Source organism: Triturus cristatus, chromosome 8, assembly GCF_964204655.1.
Source record: "Triturus cristatus chromosome 8, aTriCri1.1, whole genome shotgun sequence".
NCBI classification, from domain to species: Eukaryota; Metazoa; Chordata; class Amphibia; order Caudata; family Salamandridae; genus Triturus; species Triturus cristatus.
In genome coordinates this window covers 55,190,845-55,204,309 of record NC_140591.1, presented here as the reverse complement: position 1 = coordinate 55,204,309, position 13,465 = coordinate 55,190,845, and the positions used below count along the sequence as shown (strand labels likewise).

Sequence of the window (13,465 nt, the reverse complement as noted above, 5' to 3'; positions counted from 1 at the left end):
TATGTATCGTCTACAATTATTAATAATACATCAGGAGGCCACAGGGACTTGTTGGCTGAAATATCTCAGTTGGGAGATCGTTAGACTGAAGAGCTTAAGGTACCTGATTCAATCCTGACTTTCAGCACAGTGCGAGGGGATCCTACATTGTTGCAAAATATTTCTTGAAATCAGCTCTAGTTTTTTTTTCTTTATTTCTCAAAATATTTTATCAACTGATCAACAACATGATAACTTCAACAAAAAGTTGTCTTTCTGTCCTCCTTCTAAACTTGCTTCCACCTCTCTTGCCATCAGCTTTGATGACGAATTTATCCCATTTTATACTTTTTTCAAAGTAAACTCTTGTCTGCATCAGCTTTCACTTCTCCTTGAACAAAGTTGTCAGTATTGAGATGACATAGCTTACCTACTCAGGCGACATACGTCTGTGTAATACAGTGCTGGTCCACTTAGAGTTTTAAAAGAAAAACGACCTAACATTTATCCCAAAAACGCTACTCGCCCATTTCACCAGTTAGCTGCTGAACAATGCAGGACACATTAAAACACAGCTCTAACCTCAGATTGAAAATCCAGGTTCTGCATCTCTGTTCTGGGATTGTTCAAAAAAAGAGGCTGAATACTATAGCTGCTGGCAGGCCGAAATAGCTCAGTTGGGAGAGCGTTAGACTAAAGATCTAAAGGTCCCTGGTTCGATCCCGGGTTTCGGCACCTTTTGAACTTCTGCTTTGCATGCCACAAAGACTATTTTGAGTCAACTCATATTGACTTTGTTTATAATGATCAAAACATTTTATCAAGATAATCGACAATACAATTAATTCAACATATTATTTACTTTCTGTCTTTCTTTCAAACTTGCTTCCACCTCTCTTGTATTCAACTTTGCCTCCTTTATTTCCCAATTCTTCCTTTAATTGAAAGTAAAGCTTTGCCTGCATCAGCCTCCAGTTCCCCTTATACAAAACTGTTAGTAGTCAGATGACCTAGCTTGCCGACCCTCGCCATATAGGTCTGTGTTTCTGAGTATAAGTCCATTCATAGTTTACAAACATCATCTAACTAACTTGGCTCCTAAAAAGGAAATTCACCCATCAGACCAATTTAGCTACTGAATAATACTGGACAATTTAACACATAACTGCACATGCAGATAGAGTGACCAGGTTCTGCATTTTTCTTTAACAATTATAAAAAATACAACAGAAAGCCAAAATTGCCAGCTGGATGAAATAGCTCAGTTGGGAGAGCAGTAGACTGAAGATCTAAAGGTCCCTGGTTCAATCCCGGGTTTAGGCACATTTTGAACTTCTGCTTTGCATGCCACAAATGCTATTTGGAGTCAACTCATATTGACGTTGTTTATAATGATCAAAACCTTTTATCAAGCTGATCGATAAGACAACCATTTCAACATATTTTTTACATTCTGTCTTTCTGTCAAACTTGCTTCCACCTCTCTTGTATTCAACTTTACCTGCTTTATTTGCCAATTCTTCCTTTAATTGAAAGTAAAGCTTTGCCTACATCAGCCTCGAGTTCCCCTTATACAAAACTGTTAGTAGTCAGATGACCTAGTTTGCCTACCCTCGCCATATAGGTCTGTGTGTCTGAGTATAAGTCCATTCATAGTTTACAAACATCTTCTAACTAACTTGGCTCCTAAAAAGGAAATTCACCCATCAGACCAATTTAGCTGCTGAATAATATTGGACAATTTAACACATAACTGCACATGCAGATAGAATGACCAGGGTCTGCATTTATCTTTAACAATTATCAAAAATACAACAGAAAGCCAAAATGGCCAGCTGGATGAAATAGCTGAGTTGGGAGAGTGTTAGATTGAAAATCTAAAAGTCCCTTGTTCAATGCTGGGTTTCGGAAAAGTCTGAGAGGTTTCTTGCTTCTCACAAAATATTTCTTGGTATCAGCTCAAGTTTTTCTTTCTTTATTTATCAAAATATTTGATCAACTGATCGACAACAGGATCAATTCAACATAGAATTGTCTTTCTGTCCTCCTTCTAAATTTGCTTCCACCTCTCTTGCATTCAGCTTCGACTACAAATGTTTCCTATTTCATGCTTTTTTGTAAAGTAAACTCTTGTCTGCATCAGCTTCCACTTCTCCTTGAACACAGATTTCAGTATTCAGATGACATAGCTTACCTACTCAGGCCAAATACCTCTGTGTAATATGGTGCTAGTCCATTCAGAGTAAAAAAAAAAGCTACCTAACCTGGATCCGAAAAATGCTATTTACCTATTGCACCTGTTAACTGATGAATGATACAGGACATCTTAAAACATAGCTCTAGCATGAGGATGAGCATCTATTTTCTTGTGAAGTTTAAAAGAAAGGATGAAGACCCAAACTACCAGCAGGCCGAAATAGCTCAGTTGGGAGAGCGTTAGACTGAAGATCTAAAGGTCCCTGGTTCAATCCCGGGTTTCGGCACAATTTCAACTTCTGCTTTTCATGTCACAAAAGCTGTTTGTGTTGTTGATCAGATTGATAAAAGGTTTTGATAAAGAAGAGCGTTGATTTAACTCCAATCAATTCAACATATTATTTACTTTCTGTCTTCCTTTCAAACTTGCTTCCACCTCTCTTGTATTCAACTATGCCTCATTTATTTGCAACTTCTTGCTTTATTTTAAAGTAAAGCTTTGCCTGCATCAGCCTCCAATTCCCCTTATACAAAACTGTCAGTAGTCAGATGACATAGCTTGTACACCCTGGCCATATAGGTCTGTGTTTCAGAGTATAAGTCAATTCAGAGTTTAGAAAAAAAAATTCTACCTACATTGTCCCCTAAAAAGGATATTCACTCATCAGACCAAGTTACCTGCTGAATGATACTGGACACTTTAACACATAACTATAAACGAAAATAGAATGACCAGGTTCTGTATGTATCGTCTACAATTATTAATAATACATCAGGAGGCCACAGGGACTTGTTGGCTGAAATATCTCAGTTGGGAGATCGTTAGACTGAAGAGCTTAAGGTACCTGATTCAATCCTGACTTTCAGCACAGTGCGAGGGGATCCTACATTGTTGCAAAATATTTCTTGAAATCAGCTCTAGTTTTTTTTTCTTTATTTCTCAAAATATTTTATCAACTGATCAACAACATGATAACTTCAACAAAAAGTTGTCTTTCTGTCCTCCTTCTAAACTTGCTTCCACCTCTCTTGCCATCAGCTTTGATGACGAATTTATCCCATTTTATACTTTTTTCAAAGTAAACTCTTGTCTGCATCAGCTTTCACTTCTCCTTGAACAAAGTTGTCAGTATTGAGATGACATAGCTTACCTACTCAGGCGACATACGTCTGTGTAATACAGTGCTGGTCCACTTAGAGTTTTAAAAGAAAAACGACCTAACATTTATCCCAAAAACGCTACTCACCCATTTCACCAGTTAGCTGCTGAACAATGCAGGACACATTAAAACACAGCTCTAACCTCAGATTGAAAATCCAGGTTCTGCATCTCTGTTCTGGGATTGTTCAAAAAAAGAGGCTGAATACTATAGCTGCTGGCAGGCCGAAATAGCTCAGTTGGGAGAGCGTTAGACTAAAGATCTAAAGGTCCCTGGTTCGATCCCGGGTTTCGGCACGTTTTGAACTTCTGCTTTGCATGCCACAAAGACTATTTTGAGTCAACTCATATTGACTTTGTTTATAATGATCAAAACATTTTATCAAGATAATCGACAATACAATTAATTCAACATATTATTTACTTTCTGTCTTTCTTTCAAACTTGCTTCCACCTCTCTTGTATTCAACTTTGCCTCCTTTATTTCCCAATTCTTCCTTTAATTGAAAGTAAAGCTTTGCCTGCATCAGCCTCCAGTTCCCCTTATACAAAACTGTTAGTAGTCAGATGACCTAGCTTGCCGACCCTCGCCATATAGGTCTGTGTTTCTGAGTATAAGTCCATTCATAGTTTACAAACATCATCTAACTAACTTGGCTCCTAAAAAGGAAATTCACCCATCAGACCAATTTAGCTACTGAATAATACTGGACAATTTAACACATAACTGCACATGCAGATAGAGTGACCAGGTTCTGCATTTTTCTTTAACAATTATAAAAAATACAACAGAAAGCCAAAATTGCCAGCTGGATGAAATAGCTCAGTTGGGAGAGCAGTAGACTGAAGATCTAAAGGTCCCTGGTTCAATCCCGGGTTTAGGCACATTTTGAACTTCTGCTTTGCATGCCACAAATGCTATTTGGAGTCAACTCATATTGACGTTGTTTATAATGATCAAAACCTTTTATCAAGCTGATCGAAAAGACAACCATTTCAACATATTTTTTACATTCTGTCTTTCTGTCAAACTTGCTTCCACCTCTCTTGTATTCAACTTTACCTGCTTTATTTGCCAATTCTTCCTTTAATTGAAAGTAAAGCTTTGCCTGCATCAGCCTCGAGTTCCCCTTATACAAAACTGTTAGTAGTCAGATGACCTAGTTTGCCTACCCTCGCCATATAGGTCTGTGTGTCTGAGTATAAGTCCATTCATAGTTTACAAACATCTTCTAACTAACTTGGCTCCTAAAAAGGAAATTCACCCATCAGACCAATTTAGCTGCTGAATAACATTGGACAATTTAACACATAACTGCACATGCAGATAGAATGACCAGGGTCTGCATTTATCTTTAACAATTATCAAAAATACAACAGAAAGCCAAAATGGCCAGCTGGATGAAATAGCTCAGTTGGGAGAGTGTTAGATTGAAAATCTAAAAGTCCCTTGTTCAATGCTGGGTTTCGGAAAAGTCTGAGAGGTTTCTTGCTTCTCACAAAATATTTCTTGGTATCAGCTCAGGTTTTTCTTTCTTTATTTATCAAAATATTTGATCAACTGATCGACAACATGATCAATTCAACATAGAATTGTCTTTCTGTCCTCCTTCTAAATTTGCTTCCACCTCTCTTGCATTCAGCTTCGACTACAAATGTTTCCTATTTCATGCTTTTTTGTAAAGTAAACTCTTGTCTGCATCAGCTTCCACTTCTCCTTGAACACAGATTTCAGTATTCAGATGACATAGCTTACCTACTCAGGCCAAATACCTCTGTGTAATATGGTGCTAGTCCATTCAGAGTAAAAAAAAAAGCTACCTAACCTGGATCCGAAAAATGCTATTTACCTATTGCACCCGTTAACTGATGAATGATACAGGACATCTTAAAACATAGCTCTAGCATGAGGTTGAGCATCTATTTTCTTGGGAAGTTTAAAAGAAAGGATGAAGACCCAAACTACCAGCAGGCCGAAATAGCTCAGTTGGGAGAGTGTTAGACTGAAGATCTAAAGGTCCCTGGTTCAATCCCGGGTTTCGGCACAATTTCAACTTCTGCTTTTCATGTCACAAAAGCTGTTTGTGTTGTTGATCAGATTGATAAAAGGTTTTGATAAAGAAGAGCGTTGATTTAACTCCAATCAATTCAACATATTATTTACTTTCTGTCTTCCTTTCAAACTTGCTTCCACCTCTCTTGTATTCAACTATGCCTCATTTATTTGCAACTTCTTGCTTTATTTTAAAGTAAAGCTTTGCCTGCATCAGCCTCCAATTCCCCTTATACAAAACTGTCAGTAGTCAGATGACATAGCTTGTACACCCTGGCCATATAGGTCTGTGTTTCAGAGTATAAGTCAATTCAGAGTTTAGAAAAAAAAATTCTACCTACATTGTCCCCTAAAAAGGATATTCACTCATCAGACCAAGTTACCTGCTGAATGATACTGGACACTTTAACACATAACTATAAACGAAAATAGAATGACCAGGTTCTGTATGTATCGTCTACAATTATTAATAATACATCAGGAGGCCACAGGGACTTGTTGGCTGAAATATCTCAGTTGGGAGATCGTTAGACTGAAGAGCTTAAGGTACCTGATTCAATCCTGACTTTCAGCACAGTGCGAGGGGATCCTACATTCTTGCAAAATATTTCTTGAAATCAGCTCTAGTTTTTTTTTCTTTATTTCTCAAAATATTTTATCAACTGATCAACAACATGATAACTTCAACAAAAAGTTGTCTTTCTGTCCTCCTTCTAAACTTGCTTCCACCTCTCTTGCCATCAGCTTTGATGACGAATTTATCCCATTTTATACTTTTTTCAAAGTAAACTCTTGTCTGCATCAGCTTTCACTTCTCCTTGAACAAAGTTGTCAGTATTGAGATGACATAGCTTACCTACTCAGGCGACATACGTCTGTGTAATACAGTGCTGGTCCACTTAGAGTTTTAAAAGAAAAACGACCTAACATTTATCCCAAAAACGCTACTCACCCATTTCACCAGTTAGCTGCTGAACAATGCAGGACACATTAAAACACAGCTCTAACCTCAGATTGAAAATCCAGGTTCTGCATCTCTGTTCTGGGATTGTTCAAAAAAAGAGGCTGAATACTATAGCTGCTGGCAGGCCGAAATAGCTCAGTTGGGAGAGCGTTAGACTAAAGATCTAAAGGTCCCTGGTTCGATCCCGGGTTTCGGCACGTTTTGAACTTCTGCTTTGCATGCCACAAAGACTATTTTGAGTCAACTCATATTGACTTTGTTTATAATGATCAAAACATTTTATCAAGATAATCGACAATACAATTAATTCAACATATTATTTACTTTCTGTCTTTCTTTCAAACTTGCTTCCACCTCTCTTGTATTCAACTTTGCCTCCTTTATTTCCCAATTCTTCCTTTAATTGAAAGTAAAGCTTTGCCTGCATCAGCCTCCAGTTCCCCTTATACAAAACTGTTAGTAGTCAGATGACCTAGCTTGCCGACCCTCGCCATATAGGTCTGTGTTTCTGAGTATAAGTCCATTCATAGTTTACAAACATCATCTAACTAACTTGGCTCCTAAAAAGGAAATTCACCCATCAGACCAATTTAGCTACTGAATAATACTGGACAATTTAACACATAACTGCACATGCAGATAGAGTGACCAGGTTCTGCATTTTTCTTTAACAATTATAAAAAATACAACAGAAAGCCAAAATTGCCAGCTGGATGAAATAGCTCAGTTGGGAGAGCAGTAGACTGAAGATCTAAAGGTCCCTGGTTCAATCCCGGGTTTAGGCACATTTTGAACTTCTGCTTTGCATGCCACAAATGCTATTTGGAGTCAACTCATATTGACGTTGTTTATAATGATCAAAACCTTTTATCAAGCTGATCGATAAGACAACCATTTCAACATATTTTTTACATTCTGTCTTTCTGTCAAACTTGCTTCCACCTCTCTTGTATTCAACTTTACCTGCTTTATTTGCCAATTCTTCCTTTAATTGAAAGTAAAGCTTTGCCTACATCAGCCTCGAGTTCCCCTTATACAAAACTGTTAGTAGTCAGATGACCTAGTTTGCCTACCCTCGCCATATAGGTCTGTGTGTCTGAGTATAAGTCCATTCATAGTTTACAAACATCTTCTAACTAACTTGGCTCCTAAAAAGGAAATTCACCCATCAGACCAATTTAGCTGCTGAATAACATTGGACAATTTAACACATAACTGCACATGCAGATAGAATGACCAGGGTCTGCATTTATCTTTAACAATTATCAAAAATACAACAGAAAGCCAAAATGGCCAGCTGGATGAAATAGCTCAGTTGGGAGAGTGTTAGATTGAAAATCTAAAAGTCCCTTGTTCAATGCTGGGTTTCGGAAAAGTCTGAGAGGTTTCTTGCTTCTCACAAAATATTTCTTGGTATCAGCTCAGGTTTTTCTTTCTTTATTTATCAAAATATTTGATCAACTGATCGACAACATGATCAATTCAACATAGAATTGTCTTTCTGTCCTCCTTCTAAATTTGCTTCCACCTCTCTTGCATTCAGCTTCGACTACAAATGTTTCCTATTTCATGCTTTTTTGTAAAGTAAACTCTTGTCTGCATCAGCTTCCACTTCTCCTTGAACACAGATTTCAGTATTCAGATGACATAGCTTACCTACTCAGGCCAAATACCTCTGTGTAATATGGTGCTAGTCCATTCAGAGTAAAAAAAAAAGCTACCTAACCTGGATCCGAAAAATGCTATTTACCTATTGCACCCGTTAACTGATGAATGATACAGGACATCTTAAAACATAGCTCTAGCATGAGGTTGAGCATCTATTTTCTTGGGAAGTTTAAAAGAAAGGATGAAGACCCAAACTACCAGCAGGCCGAAATAGCTCAGTTGGGAGAGTGTTAGACTGAAGATCTAAAGGTCCCTGGTTCAATCCCGGGTTTCGGCACAATTTCAACTTCTGCTTTTCATGTCACAAAAGCTGTTTGTGTTGTTGATCAGATTGATAAAAGGTTTTGATAAAGAAGAGCGTTGATTTAACTCCAATCAATTCAACATATTATTTACTTTCTGTCTTCCTTTCAAACTTGCTTCCACCTCTCTTGTATTCAACTATGCCTCATTTATTTGCAACTTCTTGCTTTATTTTAAAGTAAAGCTTTGCCTGCATCAGCCTCCAATTCCCCTTATACAAAACTGTCAGTAGTCAGATGACATAGCTTGTACACCCTGGCCATATAGGTCTGTGTTTCAGAGTATAAGTCAATTCAGAGTTTAGAAAAAAAAATTCTACCTACATTGTCCCCTAAAAAGGATATTCACTCATCAGACCAAGTTACCTGCTGAATGATACTGGACACTTTAACACATAACTATAAACGAAAATAGAATGACCAGGTTCTGTATGTATCGTCTACAATTATTAATAATACATCAGGAGGCCACAGGGACTTGTTGGCTGAAATATCTCAGTTGGGAGATCGTTAGACTGAAGAGCTTAAGGTACCTGATTCAATCCTGACTTTCAGCACAGTGCGAGGGGATCCTACATTCTTGCAAAATATTTCTTGAAATCAGCTCTAGTTTTTTTTTCTTTATTTCTCAAAATATTTTATCAACTGATCAACAACATGATAACTTCAACAAAAAGTTGTCTTTCTGTCCTCCTTCTAAACTTGCTTCCACCTCTCTTGCCATCAGCTTTGATGACGAATTTATCCCATTTTATACTTTTTTCAAAGTAAACTCTTGTCTGCATCAGCTTTCACTTCTCCTTGAACAAAGTTGTCAGTATTGAGATGACATAGCTTACCTACTCAGGCGACATACGTCTGTGTAATACAGTGCTGGTCCACTTAGAGTTTTAAAAGAAAAACGACCTAACATTTATCCCAAAAACGCTACTCACCCATTTCACCAGTTAGCTGCTGAACAATGCAGGACACATTAAAACACAGCTCTAACCTCAGATTGAAAATCCAGGTTCTGCATCTCTGTTCTGGGATTGTTCAAAAAAAGAGGCTGAATACTATAGCTGCTGGCAGGCCGAAATAGCTCAGTTGGGAGAGCGTTAGACTAAAGATCTAAAGGTCCCTGGTTCGATCCCGGGTTTCGGCACGTTTTGAACTTCTGCTTTGCATGCCACAAAGACTATTTTGAGTCAACTCATATTGACTTTGTTTATAATGATCAAAACATTTTATCAAGATAATCGACAATACAATTAATTCAACATATTATTTACTTTCTGTCTTTCTTTCAAACTTGCTTCCACCTCTCTTGTATTCAACTTTGCCTCCTTTATTTCCCAATTCTTCCTTTAATTGAAAGTAAAGCTTTGCCTGCATCAGCCTCCAGTTCCCCTTATACAAAACTGTTAGTAGTCAGATGACCTAGCTTGCCGACCCTCGCCATATAGGTCTGTGTTTCTGAGTATAAGTCCATTCATAGTTTACAAACATCATCTAACTAACTTGGCTCCTAAAAAGGAAATTCACCCATCAGACCAATTTAGCTACTGAATAATACTGGACAATTTAACACATAACTGCACATGCAGATAGAGTGACCAGGTTCTGCATTTTTCTTTAACAATTATAAAAAATACAACAGAAAGCCAAAATTGCCAGCTGGATGAAATAGCTCAGTTGGGAGAGCAGTAGACTGAAGATCTAAAGGTCCCTGGTTCAATCCCGGGTTTAGGCACATTTTGAACTTCTGCTTTGCATGCCACAAATGCTATTTGGAGTCAACTCATATTGACGTTGTTTATAATGATCAAAACCTTTTATCAAGCTGATCGATAAGACAACCATTTCAACATATTTTTTACATTCTGTCTTTCTGTCAAACTTGCTTCCACCTCTCTTGTATTCAACTTTACCTGCTTTATTTGCCAATTCTTCCTTTAATTGAAAGTAAAGCTTTGCCTACATCAGCCTCGAGTTCCCCTTATACAAAACTGTTAGTAGTCAGATGACCTAGTTTGCCTACCCTCGCCATATAGGTCTGTGTGTCTGAGTATAAGTCCATTCATAGTTTACAAACATCTTCTAACTAACTTGGCTCCTAAAAAGGAAATTCACCCATCAGACCAATTTAGCTGCTGAATAATATTGGACAATTTAACACATAACTGCACATGCAGATAGAATGACCAGGGTCTGCATTTATCTTTAACAATTATCAAAAATACAACAGAAAGCCAAAATGGCCAGCTGGATGAAATAGCTGAGTTGGGAGAGTGTTAGATTGAAAATCTAAAAGTCCCTTGTTCAATGCTGGGTTTCGGAAAAGTCTGAGAGGTTTCTTGCTTCTCACAAAATATTTCTTGGTATCAGCTCAAGTTTTTCTTTCTTTATTTATCAAAATATTTGATCAACTGATCGACAACAGGATCAATTCAACATAGAATTGTCTTTCTGTCCTCCTTCTAAATTTGCTTCCACCTCTCTTGCATTCAGCTTCGACTACAAATGTTTCCTATTTCATGCTTTTTTGTAAAGTAAACTCTTGTCTGCATCAGCTTCCACTTCTCCTTGAACACAGATTTCAGTATTCAGATGACATAGCTTACCTACTCAGGCTAAATACCTCAGTGTAATATGGTGCTAGTCCATTCAGAGTAAAAAAAAAAGCTACCTAACTAGGATCCGAAAAATGCTATTTACCTATTGCACCCGTTAACTGATAAATGATACAGGACATCTTAAAACATAGCTCTAGCATGAGGTTGAGCATCTATTTTCTTGGGAAGTTTAAAAGAAAGGATGAAGACCCAATCTACCAGCAGGCCGAAATAGCTCAGTTGGGAGAGCGTTAGACTGAAGATCTAAAGGTCCCTGGTTCAATCCCGGGTTTCGGCGCAATTTCAACTTCTGCTTTTCATGTCACAAAAGCTGTTTGGAGTTAAATCAACGCTCTTCTTTATCAAAACCTTTTATCAATCTGATCAACAACACAATCAATTCAACATATTATTTACTTTCTGTCTTCTTTTCAAACTTGCTTCCACCTCTCTTGTATTCAACTATGCCTCATTTATTTGAAACTTCTTGCTTTATTTTAAAGTAAAGCTTTGCCTGCAGCAGCCTCCAATTCCCCTTATACAAAACTGTCAGTAGTCAGATGACATAGCTTGTACACCCTGGCCATATAGGTCTGTGTTTCAGAGTATAAGTCAATTCAGAGTTTAGAAAAAAAAATTCTACCTACATTGTCCCCTAAAAAGGATATTCACTCATCAGACCAAGTTACCTGCTGAATGATACTGGACACTTTAACACATAACTATAAACGAAAATAGAATGACAAGGTTCTGTATGTATCGTCTACAATTATTAATAATACATCAGGAGGCCACAGGGACTTGTTGGCTGAAATATCTCAGTTGGGAGATCGTTAGACTGAAGAGCTTAAGGTACCTGATTCAATCCTGACTTTCAGCACAGTGCGAGGGGATCCTACATTGTTGCAAAATATTTCTTGAAATCAGCTCTAGTTTTTTTTTCTTTATTTCTCAAAATATTTTATCAACTGATCAACAACATGATAACTTCAACAAAAAGTTGTCTTTCTGTCCTCCTTCTAAACTTGCTTCCACCTCTCTTGCCATCAGCTTTGATGACGAATTTATCCCATTTTATACTTTTTTCAAAGTAAACTCTTGTCTGCATCAGCTTTCACTTCTCCTTGAACAAAGTTGTCAGTATTGAGATGACATAGCTTACCTACTCAGGCGACATACGTCTGTGTAATACAGTGCTGGTCCACTTAGAGTTTTAAAAGAAAAACGACCTAACATTTATCCCAAAAACGCTACTCACCCATTTCACCAGTTAGCTGCTGAACAATGCAGGACACATTAAAACACAGCTCTAACCTCAGATTGAAAATCCAGGTTCTGCATCTCTGTTCTGGGATTGTTCAAAAAAAGAGGCTGAATACTATAGCTGCTGGCAGGCCGAAATAGCTCAGTTGGGAGAGCGTTAGACTAAAGATCTAAAGGTCCCTGGTTCGATCCCGGGTTTCGGCACGTTTTGAACTTCTGCTTTGCATGCCACAAAGACTATTTTGAGTCAACTCATATTGACTTTGTTTATAATGATCAAAACATTTTATCAAGATAATCGACAATACAATTAATTCAACATATTATTTACTTTCTGTCTTTCTTTCAAACTTGCTTCCACCTCTCTTGTATTCAACTTTGCCTCCTTTATTTCCCAATTCTTCCTTTAATTGAAAGTAAAGCTTTGCCTGCATCAGCCTCCAGTTCCCCTTATACAAAACTGTTAGTAGTCAGATGACCTAGCTTGCCGACCCTCGCCATATAGGTCTGTGTTTCTGAGTATAAGTCCATTCATAGTTTACAAACATCATCTAACTAACTTGGCTCCTAAAAAGGAAATTCACCCATCAGACCAATTTAGCTACTGAATAATACTGGACAATTTAACACATAACTGCACATGCAGATAGAGTGACCAGGTTCTGCATTTTTCTTTAACAATTATAAAAAATACAACAGAAAGCCAAAATTGCCAGCTGGATGAAATAGCTCAGTTGGGAGAGCACTAGACTGAAGATCTAAAGGTCCCTGGTTCAATCCCGGGTTTAGGCACATTTTGAACTTCTGCTTTGCATGCCACAAATGCTATTTGGAGTCAACTCATATTGACGTTGTTTATAATGATCAAAACCTTTTATCAAGCTGATCGATAAGACAACCATTTCAACATATTTTTTACATTCTGTCTTTCTGTCAAACTTGCTTCCACCTCTCTTGTATTCAACTTTACCTGCTTTATTTGCCAATTCTTCCTTTAATTGAAAGTAAAGCTTTGCCTACATCAGCCTCGAGTTCCCCTTATACAAAACTGTTAGTAGTCAGATGACCTAGTTTGCCTACCCTCGCCATATAGGTCTGTGTGTCTGAGTATAAGTCCATTCATAGTTTACAAACATCTTCTAACTAACTTGGCTCCTAAAAAGGAAATTCACCCATCAGACCAATTTAGCTGCTGAATAATATTGGACAATTTAACACATAACTGCACATGCAGATAGAATGACCAGGGTCTGCATTTATCTTTAACAATTATCAAAAATACAACAG

General features: G+C 37.5%; 9 non-coding genes across 9 annotated transcripts; all 9 read left to right on the top strand.

Moving 5' to 3' along the window:
• Positions 1-641: 641 nt before the first annotated feature.
• On the top strand, positions 642-714 carry TRNAF-AAA (transfer RNA phenylalanine (anticodon AAA)). Its single transcript has one exon. It is a non-coding gene; the product is annotated as a tRNA-Phe (tRNA).
• Positions 715-2,389: 1,675 nt separating this feature from the next.
• On the top strand, positions 2,390-2,462 carry TRNAF-GAA (transfer RNA phenylalanine (anticodon GAA)). Its single transcript has one exon. It is a non-coding gene; the product is annotated as a tRNA-Phe (tRNA).
• A 1,096-nt stretch (positions 2,463-3,558) lies between these two features.
• Positions 3,559-3,631, top strand: TRNAF-AAA (transfer RNA phenylalanine (anticodon AAA)). Its single transcript has one exon. It is a non-coding gene; the product is annotated as a tRNA-Phe (tRNA).
• A 1,675-nt stretch (positions 3,632-5,306) lies between these two features.
• On the top strand, positions 5,307-5,379 carry TRNAF-GAA (transfer RNA phenylalanine (anticodon GAA)). Its single transcript has one exon. It is a non-coding gene; the product is annotated as a tRNA-Phe (tRNA).
• A 1,096-nt stretch (positions 5,380-6,475) lies between these two features.
• Positions 6,476-6,548, top strand: TRNAF-AAA (transfer RNA phenylalanine (anticodon AAA)). Its single transcript has one exon. It is a non-coding gene; the product is annotated as a tRNA-Phe (tRNA).
• A 1,675-nt stretch (positions 6,549-8,223) lies between these two features.
• TRNAF-GAA (transfer RNA phenylalanine (anticodon GAA)) lies at positions 8,224-8,296 on the top strand. The gene has a single exon. It is a non-coding gene; the product is annotated as a tRNA-Phe (tRNA).
• Positions 8,297-9,392: 1,096 nt separating this feature from the next.
• TRNAF-AAA (transfer RNA phenylalanine (anticodon AAA)) lies at positions 9,393-9,465 on the top strand. The gene has a single exon. It is a non-coding gene; the product is annotated as a tRNA-Phe (tRNA).
• A 1,675-nt stretch (positions 9,466-11,140) lies between these two features.
• Positions 11,141-11,213, top strand: TRNAF-GAA (transfer RNA phenylalanine (anticodon GAA)). Its single transcript has one exon. It is a non-coding gene; the product is annotated as a tRNA-Phe (tRNA).
• Positions 11,214-12,309: 1,096 nt separating this feature from the next.
• TRNAF-AAA (transfer RNA phenylalanine (anticodon AAA)) lies at positions 12,310-12,382 on the top strand. Its single transcript has one exon. It is a non-coding gene; the product is annotated as a tRNA-Phe (tRNA).
• The last annotated feature ends 1,083 nt before the right edge of the window (positions 12,383-13,465 follow it).